General features: G+C 38.2%; 1 protein-coding gene across 3 annotated transcripts in view; it reads left to right on the forward strand.

Moving 5' to 3' along the window:
- The window catches only part of REPS2 (RALBP1 associated Eps domain containing 2), a 2,057,440-nt gene that overhangs the window by 1,029,415 nt on the left and 1,011,476 nt on the right, over positions 1-16,549 (forward strand). The window lies entirely within an intron of this gene.

Below are 16,549 nucleotides of genomic sequence, written 5' to 3' on the forward strand. Positions count from 1 at the left end.
CCTCCATCCATTTTTATTTGTAATTTTCATTTTTTACTTGTTATTTTTACCATTGCTATTTTCACTAGTTTTATTTTTTAAGTCTTGACATTCCTTACAAGACATTTAAAAGTGTCAAGGCAGGGTATTTTTTATAAAGACACATTTGCATTTTAGGTAATAAGAGTGGAACCCGTTTAGGTAGGGTGATCTTAACGTTTAATGTAATTGTTTAAAGGAAATTGTTACTGCACACACCAACCACCAATCAAACTAAGTGGGTGTGTTTAGGTTTTTAATACGTGTGTGTATAAAATGCTTGAGTAACTGTGTAACAGATGTTTGATTTTTAACTCTTAATCTTCTGAAGAAGTTGGTTTGACCAACGAAAAGTGTATTGTAACTATCGCACTTAAAGCATTAAAAGCGTCCGCCAGGAGTCTTGCATCCGTTTTTGTTTTTTCTCAAGTTTGTCCGTTTTTCAGTTTCACGTACTTTGTTTTTTATCTATATCATTTAAGGATTCCTCCATTCCAGCAATTTGACGTTTTTGTTGAGTGAGTGTCTCTTGAATTAATTCCATTTGCTTAGTACGTTGTCCATGTAGTTTTCTAACTTACGGTACATTTTATCGATTTTCAGAGATAACTCCTGTATATTAGTTAGAAGTACTTAAGCTAATTCTTCGCTGCAGTTTCATGAGAGTTATTTGTACTGTGACTCTTCTTTCTTGTAAGATGTATATTCTTTCAGATAACTTTTTGACAGGAAGATATAAAAAATCCAGATAAAATGTATGTTATCGACAAGAATGATTTAGGTTATTAAAAAAAACATAACATAGAAATAAAATGTCCTGTTAGGAATATGTCAAGGACAGCAGAGCTGAAGATTTCTGCTTCTGTCTCATCAACATGTTGGCCACACCTCCCTCCCATTGTATCTTTTTGAATTGCTTATCCAATCTCTCTCTTCCAAATCCTTTATAACGTACTCTGATTGATTCCTATACTTTTCAGATCTATATTAGCAAATCGAAGCAGCATATAGTCGAATGCCATTTCATTGACACACATGTGTCAAACTCCCAGGTAACCGAACGGCCATATCACAGATTTTTTCCTAGGGGAAAAAATTGGTAGGCCATCTACATATGACACAGCAGTACAAACATACACTGGGGGGCTTCACCCTCCCTTAACTAATTATACTAACTCCGAGATCGCACTACAGTGGGGGAAAAGGGCAAATTCACAGCGACGGTAAAACGATTTTTTTCTCTAGAAAAATAATCAGTGATCTGGCCGAGGGTTACCTGGGAGTTCAACACATAGGCTTTCTGCTGCTTCGATTTCCTAATATAGACCTTACTTTTCATGCAATATTTTATACGCCCTACTGATTATCCCTTTTTTAACAGCAGCTTTTGTTCAAAATTCAACTAAAACCTCTACAGTACTGGTCTTTTACTTAGGATCCCCTTATTCCTTTGTCTTTGCTTATACTCTGATATCAATCCTAGATATGGAAGGCAGTCTCTATACTCTGATATCAATCCTAGATATGGAAGGCAGTCTCTAGCTTGCAGTCCAAATGCATTCTTGGCCTCTTCCCATTCCATTACCCTTCCCCTTGTAATTATTTGCTCCCAATACCGTGGTTCCTTTGCCAGTTTTTTCTCCAGTAAATTCCAGCCCTCTCTTGCCCCTAATTGTATTCATCCATGTCAGCATAATCTCCTTTCCCCATTACTGTGTTGGCTTAGTTCTTAGAATATTTTCTACAATTTATGAATATAATATGCTGTATGGCTATTATTATTTTCCTTAAGAATCTGCATTCAAAGTATCAGTCTCTCCTTATTTCTTGAGCTTCTCCTCTGTTTCATCATCATCCATTTCCAGTTTGAATTATAGATTTACAGCCTTAACTGTGTAGCTCTAAAATATCCCTTCAAATCAGGTAATCCAAAATGACCTTGTTCTATTGGAAGGATCAGCTTATCCCACTTGACTCTTGCCCTATTCCCCTCATAGAAAAAATCCTTCAACTCTTTATTAATTGCTATTCACAGCTTCTCCTCTGGTTGATAAGAACATGCTTGAACTGTGTATAAAACTAAAGGCACTAAAACAGTTTCACTGCTTGTATCTTGCTATCCATATCCATTAAAGTTTCTCAGTTTTTGTATTATATTTTGTAGAGCCTCTTCCCACACATTCTTAGTTGCCATAACACAATCCTTTTTATCCCATACTCCTAAGTACTTCATTTTATGTCCCTATAAATATAGGTAATGCTTATCCAATTTGTGTGAGGGTGCATAGTTTACAGCTATTGCCTTTGTTTTATCTTCATTACTTTTCTAGCCCAAAGATTTGAAACTGCCTCAGAATGTTCCACAGCACTGAAATGATCATTTCTGGGTTTATCAGGTACAAAAATGTATCATCTGCAAATAAAGCCAACTTTTTTTGATGCAATACCAATTATATCTTTGAATTTCTGAGTCCCTTATGAGTCCATTGTCTGTAGGTAGCCAATGTCCTGGTTGATCATTTCCATGGTAATTCATTCCATGGCTTTGCATATTAGGACTATTAGACTGATGGGTCTGGAGTTCCCTGGGTGAACTGATGGCCCACCTTGTGGAGGAAAATGACTGTTGTGGCCCACCATTCACTTGGAATATAGCCTGTTTTGAGGCTGTACTTGGAGTGCCTCAAGTGGTCCTGATAGGTTGTGTTTTTGCCTGTCAGGAGGCAACCAGGGATGTATTGGTAACTACAGAGGTGGTGGTATTGACTTTAGCGAGTGCTGCCTGCAGCCAGTCCTTGCTAATAGTTGATATTACTATGAAATTTTCAGAACAGGACAAAATGATTGACTTCAACAATTGGCTAAGCTTCAGGTGTCATTCTAAGGGGATCCAGTATCTGTCTGCCTGGGATGACATGATTGACAGACCACAATGCTTTGCCAGAGATGGCCTGCATCTCTCGCCCTGGACATTTCGGATACTGGCTAAGGCTCTTGCCACCCCTATAGTGCCTTTTTTAGGCAAGGTTCAAATGACAAATTCACCACCGTAACAGGTAGAAGCAAGCAAAATCTGAGGGTAATGCTACTCAATGCTAGAAGTCTAAACCTCAATATGCATTCACTCGAGGCACTCCTTAAAATGGAGAACATCGACATCTGTGCAGTGACAGAGACCTGGTTCAAGGCTCCAGAGAGCACCCCTGCATTACCAGGCTATAATTCATATCACACCTTTCGGCCACCTAACCTGTACTGAAACACTAAAGGTGGTGGCGTGTCCATATTTGTTTAGGATAACCACACCTCCAGGCTGGTTGCTCAGCATAATGCATCCAAGATTATCCAAGTGCATCTAACTCTGGGCAAGACCGCAGTCCAAATTGTAACTTGCTACAGATCCCCCACATGCCCCAGGATTCCCACTCCTCATTTCTTGATACACTGGAAAATATTAGGGTAGAACCCAACACCCTAATAATGGGCAATTTCAACTACCCCACCATTAACTGGGAAAACTACTCATGTACCAACTCTTTTGCTCAACATTTTCTGCAGTTCATAAATTCCAGTGCCTTGGACCAACTTATCCACACCGCCACTAGGGGCAGCAGTATCCTAGACCTGGTCATTACCAACATGGGCGACCGGTGTTCCACACCAGAGGTCAATTTCTCATTGGTCAGATCCGACCACAAGCTAATCACCCTAGACATCCACATCCTGCCCCCCCCCCCCATTAAGGAAACCACCGTAAAAAATTTCTCCAAAGCCAACTTCACACTGCTTAAGACAGAAGTGGCAAACTTCACGACACCCATGCAGACGGACAGTAGAGGTACGACTGTTGAATCATACACAAATGCACTTTATAAGCACTTACACAAGTGCATGGACCGTGCTATCTCTAACAGAACCAAGATGCTATCCTCCAAAAAAGGAAGCCAATCGGGTGGTCCCCTGCCATAAACAAACTCTACAACAGAAGAAAGAAACTGTTGGAAAAAAAAGAGTAAAATCCCATGATTGGAGGAACTCGCTGGTCAGCCTCAGTAAGAAGCTGAGATCCCCCATAAAATCCTCCAAAGCTAGTTATGAAAACAAAATTGCCACTGATTCTAAAGACAACCACAAAGCATTCTATAGCTGTGTCAGGAATCTCCATGGCAACACTCAGATCTGCTCTGAGTTACAGCACAATGGCACTAAATATACAGAACCAACTGATGTTGCCAACATCCTGCAGATAGGTTCAGTGCTAACTTTACTCCTCTCTCACCCCTTAAAGGTCCCATCTCATTACCGGAAGAATGCAGAGTTCCTGTAATCACGGCTGCACAGGTAAAAACCACACTCTCCAAAGCACAGCATCCATGGGACCTGACAACATCCCAGGCTGCATTCTACACGAACCACAGAATGAACTGGCACCCCACCTAAGCACCATGTTCAATCATAGCCTCACCTCAGACTTTATGCCCATTGAATGGAGCACAGCGAAGGTTATCCCACTCCACAAAGGGGGAGCCACCATGGACCCTGGGAACTACCGCCCCATTAGCCTAACGAGCCTGGTCTGCAAGGCCATGGAATGTATCATCATGGAACTTATAAACAAAGACATTGGTAATGTCCAAACTCTGGACCCCACCCAGTTCGGGTTTGTAAAAGGCAGATCATATCTCCTAAACCTGATAAGACCTCTTTGAAGCAGTCACCAAAGCTGTAGACGAGGGTAAGGTGGTTCACACAGCTTATCTAGATCTCGCCAAGGCTTTTGACACCATCCCCCACTCTGGAATTATAGATAAACTCACTAAACTAGGTATAAATCCCTATGTGACAAGATTGGTTGCCAACTGGCTCACTGACAGGACCCACACTGTGAAAGTAGCAGACTCCAAATCCGACTTCAGACCAGTGACAAGTGGAGTACCACAGGGTTCAGTCCTGGGTCCTCTCCTGTTTGGTATCTACTTTTCTGAAGTACAGGCTAACACAGAACGTCTTTGGCTAACAAAGTTCGCAGATGACTGCAAACTAGGAGCCATAATCGAAACTCTTAACGATGTGGACATCCTACAAAAGGGCCTCATTGAGACAGATGCCTGGTGTCAAAGCCATGGCCTCAAGCTCAGTGCCAAAAACTGCATTGTCATCCCCTTTGGTAAAAACTCTGCACCCATGAGCTACCACATAGGTGGTAGTCTACTTAACACCGAAAGTATGATAAGAGACCTTAGAACACACAGGTGGACAGTAGTCTCTCCTTTGATAATCACATCGCCACAGTAGTCAGGAAATCCTTCTACATGGCACACCTCATCACAAAAGGTTTCTCATCCAGGAAAAAAGAGGTCATTGTTCCTCTCTACTTGTCAGTCATTTGACCCATTATAGAGTACAACGCCCCTTTTGGTGTACCTCACAAGACATCTATATCAACTGGAAAGGCCGTAGAAATACCTCACAGAGGATCACCAGCCTCAAACAGATGCCCTATGCATTCCATCTCAAAAAACTCCAGCTTTACGCCGTTGCATATCACCTACTCAGACGTGATCTCTGCTTAACTTACAAAGCTATGTCAAACCCAGAGTTGTTGGACATGCTCCACTAAAAGAAATCCCAATCCCTCCGAGCTACACGCTCTAGGGACCTAAACCTTCTCACCACAATAATCAGAACATGCTGGAGGGATAGATTCCTGTCCCAGAGACTTCCTATACTCTGGAACAAACTACCTATCTGTATCAAACAAAGCTCCTCATTAGCACTCTTCAAGAAAAATCTTGATGATTGGATGGGAAATAGAAAATTCACCCCGGGGATCACCTCTGTGTCTCTGCTCGACAGGGGCACAGGAAAATAATTTTCTTGGGTGGCGAAAGCCATGGTACCTTTTTGGCTAGGCTTGTATAGGCCCTAGGGCGAATAGCCTGTTACCTACCTATGAACAAGGCCCCTTGTTAATGCAACTTTCATTTTGTTTTGTATAACCTGATTTCATTTAAGGAAAGTCAATAACAGAATTTCAGATATGTGCATGCCTGTTGGCACAGCATGTAAAACATGCATATTTTGCTCTAATATGTTCCTCTGCTTGCTCTACCCTTATTCATACTGTTCTTTACATCCTTTTCCTCCCTATTTGAAATAAAAAACTGAAACATTCCAGAAGCTATTAACTGTGGCTTCTAGTCATTCTTGTGGTGTTGCTGTATATAGCATGTGAACCCGCTTAGGCACATACCTGATACTTCTCTTCCCAGCTTTCCTGGCTGTGATTGTGTAAAACAGCTTCTCACTGTCAAACCTGCCATTTCTGTGAACATGTTTACTAATTAGTAAGAGCATGTGGCTTGACATTCCAGCTAGTTAACTGATAATTACCTGAAGTTTGTGTTGCTCAACTCCACATCTCCGCAGTAACCTCATTGTGATAATTGTGGACATATTTCTGAATCCCAGGGATATTTTTTCCTTAATTTGGTTGCATGTTGTCATAGTCCTTCAATGACTGCATTCCAGCATTTTGACTTTTTATCAAGCTTAAAGTGTTGTTTTGTAACCTAGAGCAATCATCTTGCTAAGTGACTTCAGTTACCCTAAAAATTGACTGTAACACTTTGCCAGCTTCCACATAGTACGAATAAGAGTTTTTGGATTTGCTGGCACTAAACAGGTTGCAAAAGTTAGTTAAGGAACTTACTTGCAGCAATATTTTACATTTAGTAGCAACAAATGCATGATGTCTCTTTCTTCAGGTATTACTATTACATTACCACTTGATTCATCTGACCATCATGCAATTATATTTTCAGTTAATCAAGTTGCTTAAGTGCTGAATAAAACCAGGAAGTATAATTATAAGAGAGTTGGTTATGCATGAGGAAAACATATTGAATCAGACAGACAGACTGGGATAGTGAATGTAAAAATAGTAATGGAAATGTAGATATTGTAAGATAAGACACCTCTGATTCCATTCTGTTGAACAAACAACTTTAGTCAGTACTGCAAGCTCAAAAGAAGTAAAATACCATATTGGTGGAACAAGAATATTATAGTTAAATAATAAATAAAACTGTATATATCATATTAACAAGCATGCTCCTATTTTTCTTAAAGAAGGTTAAACAAGAGTGTTTAAAAGGAATTAACAGTTCTGAAAAAGCAAGACATGAAGTAGACTGCACAGGAGAATAAATATAAAAAAGCACTTGGTGTTGATGTTAGTGCGCCCTGACTCCTCAGTGTTGTTGTAGTTTTGGTCGTTTTCATTATTTTCTCCTTTGTACTTATGAATTTTAACATATTAATGACTACTCTTGTGTTATATTCCAAGTAGTTTGTCTGCTGCTTCTTTTTGTACGTTTGCATTTTTCTAACAGTTTTTGATGCAGTTTTTAGTTAATTATAACATCTAAAATGTAGTGCTCCCTGGATTTCTAAAATGGTGGACAGACAGTGAGCACTCTAGCTGTGCAGCTCCTTTAACTTTCAACAATATCTAACCTTTTGCCTGCACATCCTGAGGAAAAATAGCAAATTTTCAACAGAAAAATAGGCATCAAGCAAGCTACTAAAATATTTCAGCTGTATTTTACGTTGGATGACCTTTTTTGCAAGAAAAATATTACTCACTGCAAACAGATTCCTGAACTGCATGGTGGGGACACTTCAAGATAAGCAGGCCTGAGTGAAAAAGAGAAGAAAAAGACGGCTTGTTTTAATATAAAATTTCCGGAATAAAATCAACCTTCTGAAACTTTATCTAGCTGAACAAATTTTATCTGAAAAACAGTTAAATCAATGTTGGAAATGGAAAATTTACCAGAGCGCATGTGTGCAGTAACTACCAAATCTAAACCATCAAATATAGTTAAACCAGAAAAAGATACTGTGTCAAAAAGGCTAAAAACAAATAAAACTCAGTCAGAAATGACTAAACCTGCCCTTAGATCGAAGCAAGAACAAAGACCTTAAAATGGCATTACAACCACTGCAACAAGAAATCCAAGGATTTGCACACAAACTAAGTACTTTCAACTCAAGCATGGACCAAATTATGCTCAGATTAGAACAAAATGATGCAAAAATTGTAGACAATGAACTAAAAATACAAAAGATGCAGAAATCAATACGGGCTAGAGCAAAAAGTGTTATAGAATTGCAAAAAAAGTTCTGGACATAGAAGCAACAAACAGACAAAATAATTTCATTATTAGGGGAATACCAGAATCAGTTGAAACCACTCAAATAAACACAGTTACAAAAGAAATACTAAGCACAGTACTGCAGGATATAGAGCTTTTGGAAGACATAGGTTCATAGGTAGGTACTAGGCTATCGGCCCTGGGGCCTATACAAGCCCAGCAAAAAAGGTACCCTGGCTTTTGCCACCCAAGAAAATTATTTTCCTGTGCCGTTGTCGAGCAGAGCCACAGAGGTGATCCCCGGGGTGAATTTCCTATTTCCCATCCAATCATCAAGATTTTTCTTGGAGTGCTAATGAGGAGCTTTGTTTGATATAGATAGGTAGTTTATTCCAGAGTATGGGAAGTCTCTGGGACAGGAATCTATCCCTCTCGCATGTTCTGTTTATTGTGGTGACAAGGTTTAGGTCCCTAGAGCGTGTAGCTCGGAGGGATTGGGATTTCTTTAAGTGGAGCATGTCCAACAGCTCTAGGTTTGACATAGCTTTGTATGTTAGGCAGAGATCACCTCTGAGTAGACGATATGCGATGGAGTAAGGCTGGAGTTTTTTGAGACAGTCTGCATAGGGCATCTGTTTGAGGCCAGTAATCCTCTTTGTGAGGTATTTTTGTGGCCTTTCCAGTTGTAGATGTCTTGTGAGGTACATACCAAAAGGGGCGTGTTGTACTCTATAATGGGTCTAATGAGTGATGACTAGAGGGGAACAATAACCTCTTTTTTTCTGGATGAGAAACCTTTTGTGATGAGGTGTGCCACGTAGAAAGATTTCCTGACTACTGTGGTGATGTGATTATCAAAGGAGAGACTACTGTCCATCTGTGTCCCAAGGTCTCTTATCACACTTTCGGTGTTAAGTATACTGCTGCCTATGTTGTAGTTCATGGGTACAGAGTTTTTCCCAAAGGGGATGACAATACACTTTTTGGCATTGAGTTTGAGGCCATGGTTTTGACATCAGGCATCTGTCTCAGTGAGGCCTTTTGTAGGATGTTCACATTGTTAGGAGTTTCGATTATGGCACCTAGTTTGCAGTCATCTGCGAACTTCATTAGCCAAAGACCTTCTGTGTTAGCCTGTACTTCGGAGAAGTAGATACCAAATAGGAGAGGACCCAGGACTGAACCCTGTTGTACTCCACTTGTCACTGGTCTGAAGTCGGATTTGGAGTATGCTACTTTCACAGTGTGGGTTCTGTCAGTGAGCCAGTTGGCAACCTATCTTGTGACAGAGGAATTTATACCTAGTTTAGTGAGTTTATTTATAATTACAGAGTGGGGGATGATGTCAAAAGCCTTGGCAAGATCTTGATAGGCCGTGTGAACCACCTTACCCTTGTCTACGGATTTTGTATCTGCTTCAAAGAAGTCTATCAGGTTTAGGAGACATGATCTGCCTTTTACAGACCTGAACTGCGTGGGGTCTAGAGTTTGGAGATTACCAATGTCTTTGTTTATAAGTTCCATGATAATACTTCCATGGCCTTGCAGACCAGGCTCGTCAGGCTAATGGGGCGGTTGTTCCCGGGCTCCATGGTGGCTCCCCCCTTGTGGAGTGGGATAACCGTCGCTGTGCACCATTCAGCAGGCACAAAGCCTGAAGTGAGGCTATGATTGAACATGGTACTTAGGTGGGGTGCCAGTTTGTTCTGCAGTTCATGTAGAACGCAGCCTGGGATGTTGTCTGTTTCCATGGATGCTGTGTTCTTGGCTTTGGAGAGTGTGATTTTTACCTGTGCAGTCATGATTACAGGAACTTTGCATTCTTCCATATAGAGATGGGCTCTTCAGGGGGTGAGAGGGGGGTAAAGTTAGAACTGAACCTGTCTGCCAGGATGTTGGCAATATCAGTTGGGTGTGTATATTTAGTGCCATTGTGCTGTAACTCAGAGCAGATCTGAGTGTCGCCATTGAGATTCTTGACATAGCTATAGAATGCTTTGTGGTTGTCTTTAGAATCAGTGGCGATTTTGTTTTCGCAACTAGCTTTGGAGGATTTTATCAGGGATCACAGCTTCTTACTGAGGCTGACCAGGGAGCTCCTCCACTCATGGGATTTTAATCTCTTTTTCAACAGTTTCTTCCTTCTGTTGTACAGTTTGTTTATGGCAGGGGACCACCAGATTGGCTTCCTTTTTTTGGAGGATAGCGTCTTGGTTCTGTTTGGGATAGCACGATCCATGCACTCATGTAAGTGCTTATAAACTGCAATTGTGTAGGATTTAGTAGTCGTAACTGTATTGTCCGTCTGCATAGGTGTCATTAAGTTCACCACTTCTGTCTTAAGAAGCACGAAGTTGGCTTTGGAGAATTGTTTTACCATCTTTTCCTTAATGGGGGGGGGGCAGGATGTGGATATCTAGGGTAATTAGCTTATGGTCTGATTGGACCAATGAGGCGTTGACTTCAGGTGTGGAACACCGGTCACTCATGTTGGCAATGACTAGATCTAGGATATTGTTGTCCCTGGTGTGGGTGTGGATAAGTTGATTGGGGCATTGGAGTTTATGAATTCCAGAAAGCGTTGAGCGAAGGAGTTGGTACATGAGTAGTTTTCCCAGTTAATGGTGGGCTAGTTGAAATCGCCCATTATTAGGGTGTTTGGTTGAACCCTAATATTTTCCATATACAAAACAATACAAAAAAACAAGACATAAAAATTGAAAGAGCTCACAGATCCATAAGACGCTCAAAAAACATGGACTTCCCAAGACAAATATATGTCAGGATCCTTAATTCAGCTCATGTACAAATCAGTATTATCTGCATATAAAACCAAGAAAGCAATCACATGGAGAGGACACAAAATCACAATAAGCCAAGATATTCCTCTTGAAAATAAAGCAAAATCGTCAGAAACTTAATAAATACTGTGCTTACCTTTTTGAAAAAAACCTCCGCTTTCAGATGAAATATCCTGCTACACTAGTTTTTCACCATAAAAATGAAGAAATATCAATAGATACACCAGAAGAAGCAAAAGCCACATTTCTCCATCTCTACATTGTGAATCCAGCATGAAAAAAGACAATCCACCTTTGCTGAAGCATTTGAATGATTTAATCTTCTGTTTCAGACTGAATCCTGCATATTTTGACTTTTTCTTGAGGTAAATACTTAAATATGTTTATTTTTCTACTTTGCTGAGTAGGCCGAGAAGTCTGTTAGCATGGTGATGTCCCATTACCCACAATTCCATGCAGCTGCAATGTGTTTGCAATAACCTTTCACCTTTCAACTCATTTCATCATCTAAATGACCTAGGAGCCCCAGCACATTACTGGGAATGGATCTAATGTAAACAAGACATTGCAACACTGAAAAGGACATTACCAAGCATACTGACAGAATCTATGCAGCAGAATGTAAGCAGATAGACTGATGTTTAGTTACTTTCTATGCTAGAGAATGTTGAAGTTAATGCAGTTATTTTAAATGGGCAATGCAGAATATTATTTCAAATAACGTGCTTGAACTTTTTAAACTGATGATTAGGTGGAATATAATATGTTTTTTCTCTTAATCTTAATTATTAGGTGAAACCTTCCTATACTCATGTTTATACAAAGCTGTGAGATATACATAAAGAAAAGACTGAAAATTATTATATTAGCAGCTGTATACTCATATATGCTGTGGCAAAATTACATTTATGATCATATGATGTTGGTCTTGTACCAAAAACAAATATGATTTATTTGATGAACGCCTTAAGGTAAAATATGCAATAGGAATGTGTACTTGTTTTATTATTTTTTTTTCTCTAGGAGAAGTGAACAGAGTTTACAAGATATTGTAGAATTTATATATACAGTTGAGGCATTTTTTAATTTTTTTTTTTTTTTTGTTATCTTTATTAGGCTGTAGTACTAAGCAAAATGCATGTATGTGTATATATCTATATATATATATATATATATATATATATATATATATATAGAGGAAAATAAAACTAAAAGTTAGATATTTGTAATACACATGTATTGAAGGTGAAAGATAGACACAATATTATATTGTTGTTAGAGTGGCAGCAGTATTTTTTAATAATGCCAATGTAGTATTTTTTTTTCTGTTCTCTTTTGGTGTTCATAGATCTAGCTCATACGAATATACTGCATTGCATTTTTTTCTCTTTAGTTTGTTTGTATTAGTCAGGCATTTGCATGTAATTATAAATGCACCTTATAACTTGGTATAGCTTAAAAACAAAATGACATAGGGATGATTTATTATTTATATATCTATATATATATTTTTTTTTTGGGGGGGGCTTTCAGGGCTTGTATAGAATAATTAAGGACCTTATTTAGAGTTTTACTATATTCCTTTGGTTTGGTTATAAGGTTATCCAAAATATTTTGATTACATTTACTAATATAATACATAGGTTTAAAATGGTAAGATATTTAAAACTGATTCTGAATACGGGTACAGGGAGGCTGCTTTGCAGAGTTGATAGATATGGTTGTGTACATTTGTAAAATAGTAGGTAATTTTGACGTCCCTCTGCTCTATAAGACTTACACCCAGACTCAGTCACAAAAATCCTTTGATTTTAGAAGTTTTGTGTATCTAACATTACAGAGGGATGGGTGGTTAGGCACACAAAGAGAATAGAAGTCACGCTCAATGCCAAGAAATGTATTGTTATCCCCTTTGGGAAAAAACATGTATCCATGAATTACCATATAGGTGGCAGTGCACTAAACACAGAAAGTGTGATAAGAGACTTAGGGACACAGGTGGACAGTGGTCTCACCTTTGATAACCACATCGCCACAACAGTCAGGAAATCCTTCTATGTGGCACACCTCATCACGAAGGGCTTTTCATCCAGAAAAAAGGAGGTCATTGTCCCACTTTACTCATCCCTCATTAGACCCATTATAGAATACAACGCCCCATTTGGTATGTACCTCTCAAGACATCTGCAACAACTGGAAAGGCCTCAGAAATACCTCACTAAAAGAATCACAGGCCTAAAGCAGATGCCCTACGCTGACCGCCTTAAAATACTCCAGCTATACTCTGTCGCATATCATCTACTCAGAGGCGATCTCTGCTTAACATACAAGGCCATGTCAAACCCAGAGCTGTTGGACATGCTACACTTAAAGAAATCCCAATCCCTCAGAGCTACACGCTCCAGGGATCTAAACCTTGTCATCACAATAAACAAAACATGCTGGAGGGATAGGTTCCTGACCCAGAGACTCCCCAGACTCTGGAATAGATTGCCCATACATGTCAAGCAGAGTGCCTCTTTAGACTTCCTCAAGAGGAACTTTGACGATTGGATGGGAGAAAGGAAATTCACCCCAGGGATCACGTCAGTCGCCCTGCTAGACAGGGGTCCAGGAAAGTAAATAATGTGGGAAGAAATAGCCAGGGAATTGTTATGGCTAGGCTTGTATAGGCCCTAGGGCTGATAGCCTAGTACCAACCTATGAACCTATGTGGAAAATACTAACACTAATACACAACAGTATATACTTATATTATCACATTGCTTATTGTGCTTTATTAACATTAATCAAGAAATATTTTTAAACTTTCAGAAATTATATCTTTAGATTCATGAAACGTTAAGGGAATTTCAGACAAAAGTAAACGGAATCTAGTCATGCATATTGTATATCAAAGTAAAACAATGATAACCTTTCTTCAAGAAACTCACCTGATCTCACAACTCTGGGACAGGGAGAGAAAAAGTAAATGGGTCAAGCATATAATAGCTGCTGGACACAATTCTACTTCCAGAGGGGTTGCTACCATTATAAACAAAGCCTATCAGGGGGAAATTGTTTCCATGAAGACTGACTTGAATGGTAGATGGGCTATGTTTACCTCAAATTTCCATAGCATAAATAAACCTTTACTTTTCCTAAATATATATAGTCCCTGCTCTAACCAACAAACGTTTATTTATGAAATCTTTAACTTATTGACTTTCCTAGTCATTTATATATAATGGGGGGAGATTGGAATGCAGTAATGGAACCTGAGAAAGATAGATCCAATAAAGAAACAAAGCAACCGCATATCATAAATATAGCTCTTAGTGAATTACAAAATACTTTTGAGCTATTTGATCCATATGAGAATTTCCAACATGACAAAACAATATCCAGGTATACCTTCTTTTCTACGTCTCATAAATCTTGGTCTAGAATAGACGCCTTCCTAATCTCTCAGTTATTTTGGTCGTATAAGCTAAAATACAGCATTTCACCTAGATCTAGCTCAGATCATTCTAAAATTAATATATTCATAAACCTGCTAAATTTCAGCCAAAACATATCTTATTTTAATAAGTGGACTTTAAACCCCAAAATTATTCAGAAACAAGAAGTAGCTAAAGAGATAAACAGTATAGTCATTCAATTAGATGAAGAAATCATAATTACTCCAATACCTTATGATAAGCAATGGGAAGATGCAAAAGCAGTTACTAGAGGTATCATAATTCAAAAATCTGCCTGGTTTAAGAAAAAATATAATACCAAAACGACATTAGAATCGCAAATTGCGTCAGCAGAACTACAATTACAACAAAAATATTCAAAAGAATTAGAGGAAAAATGTATGGAATGGCAAAAACAACTACATAAGCATTACTTAAAAAAATTAACTTTTTTAGAAAGCAGGTCTTTATATCAGTACTCAGAATGGGCTCAAACACCCTCAAGATTTCTAGCCAGGCTAATAAATATTAAGAATTACATTATGAAGGACATAAATTTCAGGAAAACCAAGACACATTAAATGTATTTGAGAACATATATAAAAGGCTGTACAACATGCACTTACCACCCTCAAATGACAAATTTAATGAGTTCATTCAAAATTTAAAATTTCCACAAGTTACACAAGAACAACAAAAACATTTAGGGGCACCACTACATCTAACAGAGATAAAAGAAGCAATAAAAAATCTCAAGCCAGGTAAATCTCTAGGACCTGATGGATTTACCTCTGAATTTTATAAAATATTCTCAGAACCGGTCTCTAAAATCCTACTTAAAGTATATAACTATATAATACAACATGAGATAACAGACTTGTATATAAATAATTCTAAGAACATCCTTCTACTTAAACCGAATTCTGTCCCGACGGATCCCACTAATTATAGACCAATAGCCCTCATAAATACTGACTTTAAAATCTTTGCTCAAATTTTAGCCAACAGGTTGAATATACTTCCCTCTATTATATTGCATAATCAGATAGGTTTTATGGTACATAGGCAAACAAGTGATAACACTCTGTTACTAGACACAGCTATCAGATTACTAAAAAAAGATAAACATCCCAAATACGTTATTGCCACAGATGCTAGTAAAGCTTTCGACAGAGTAAATTTAAACTTTTTATTTAATGTTATGACTTTATTTGGTTTTCCTAAAGAATTTATTAATAAAGTTAAGGTTTTATATCAGATGGCCTGAATTTCCAGTCAGATTAACAATAATAAAACCTATCCCCATTTCAAATGGCATGAGACAAGGGTGTCCACTTTCTCCTTACCTCTTTAATTTATACATAGAACCCCTACTTCTTTATATATCACAGAAATCTTTTCTACACATTCCAAAAGTATTAAATACTAAAATTATATAATCAGCATTTGCTGACGACTTAAATATATACCTACAACTCCCCACAACAGATCTTCCTAAAATACTGACAGGCATTGAAAAATTCTCAGAGATTTCAAATTACAAACTAAATCCAAACAAATCACAACTTTTCCCACTAAATCCCATAGGACATATGCACTTTTACTTCCCGGAGAGCAAAATAAAGATAACTTATTAACTAAAATACTTGGGGGTAATATATACTCCCAGTTTTAGTGAAATTATTAACAATAACTTAACTCATACCTGGAATACTATTGAAAATGATATGAACAGATGGAAACATATCAATATGTCTTTGTTATCAAAAAGCAGTATCGTTAAGATGAACATGCTACCAATAATTATTTTCCAAATGAACACTACCTTCACAATTATACCTCAAAAATTTTTTATAGACATGGAAAGAAGTATATCCAGATTTATTTGGTATCCAAAATCTACTAGAATCAAATATGAAAAGCTTATACTTCCGAAATCTAAAGGTGGGTTAGGGTTACCTGATTTTAAATTATACCACAGTATTATCCAGGCATATAGACTATGTCAAATCTTAAATTATAAATCAAACAGAAACGTATGGTCCCCCTTATGGTCTATAATTTGGTATGAGCAAATTAAGACACTTGGGTGCAATTCTTGGGCTCTCCTATTCTTAAACTTAAACCAAAA

The sequence above is a fragment of the Protopterus annectens genome, chromosome 5.part1 (genome assembly GCF_019279795.1).
Source record: "Protopterus annectens isolate FY-2018-M chromosome 5.part1, PAN1.0, whole genome shotgun sequence".
Lineage (NCBI taxonomy): Eukaryota > Metazoa > Chordata > Ceratodontiformes > Protopteridae > Protopterus > Protopterus annectens.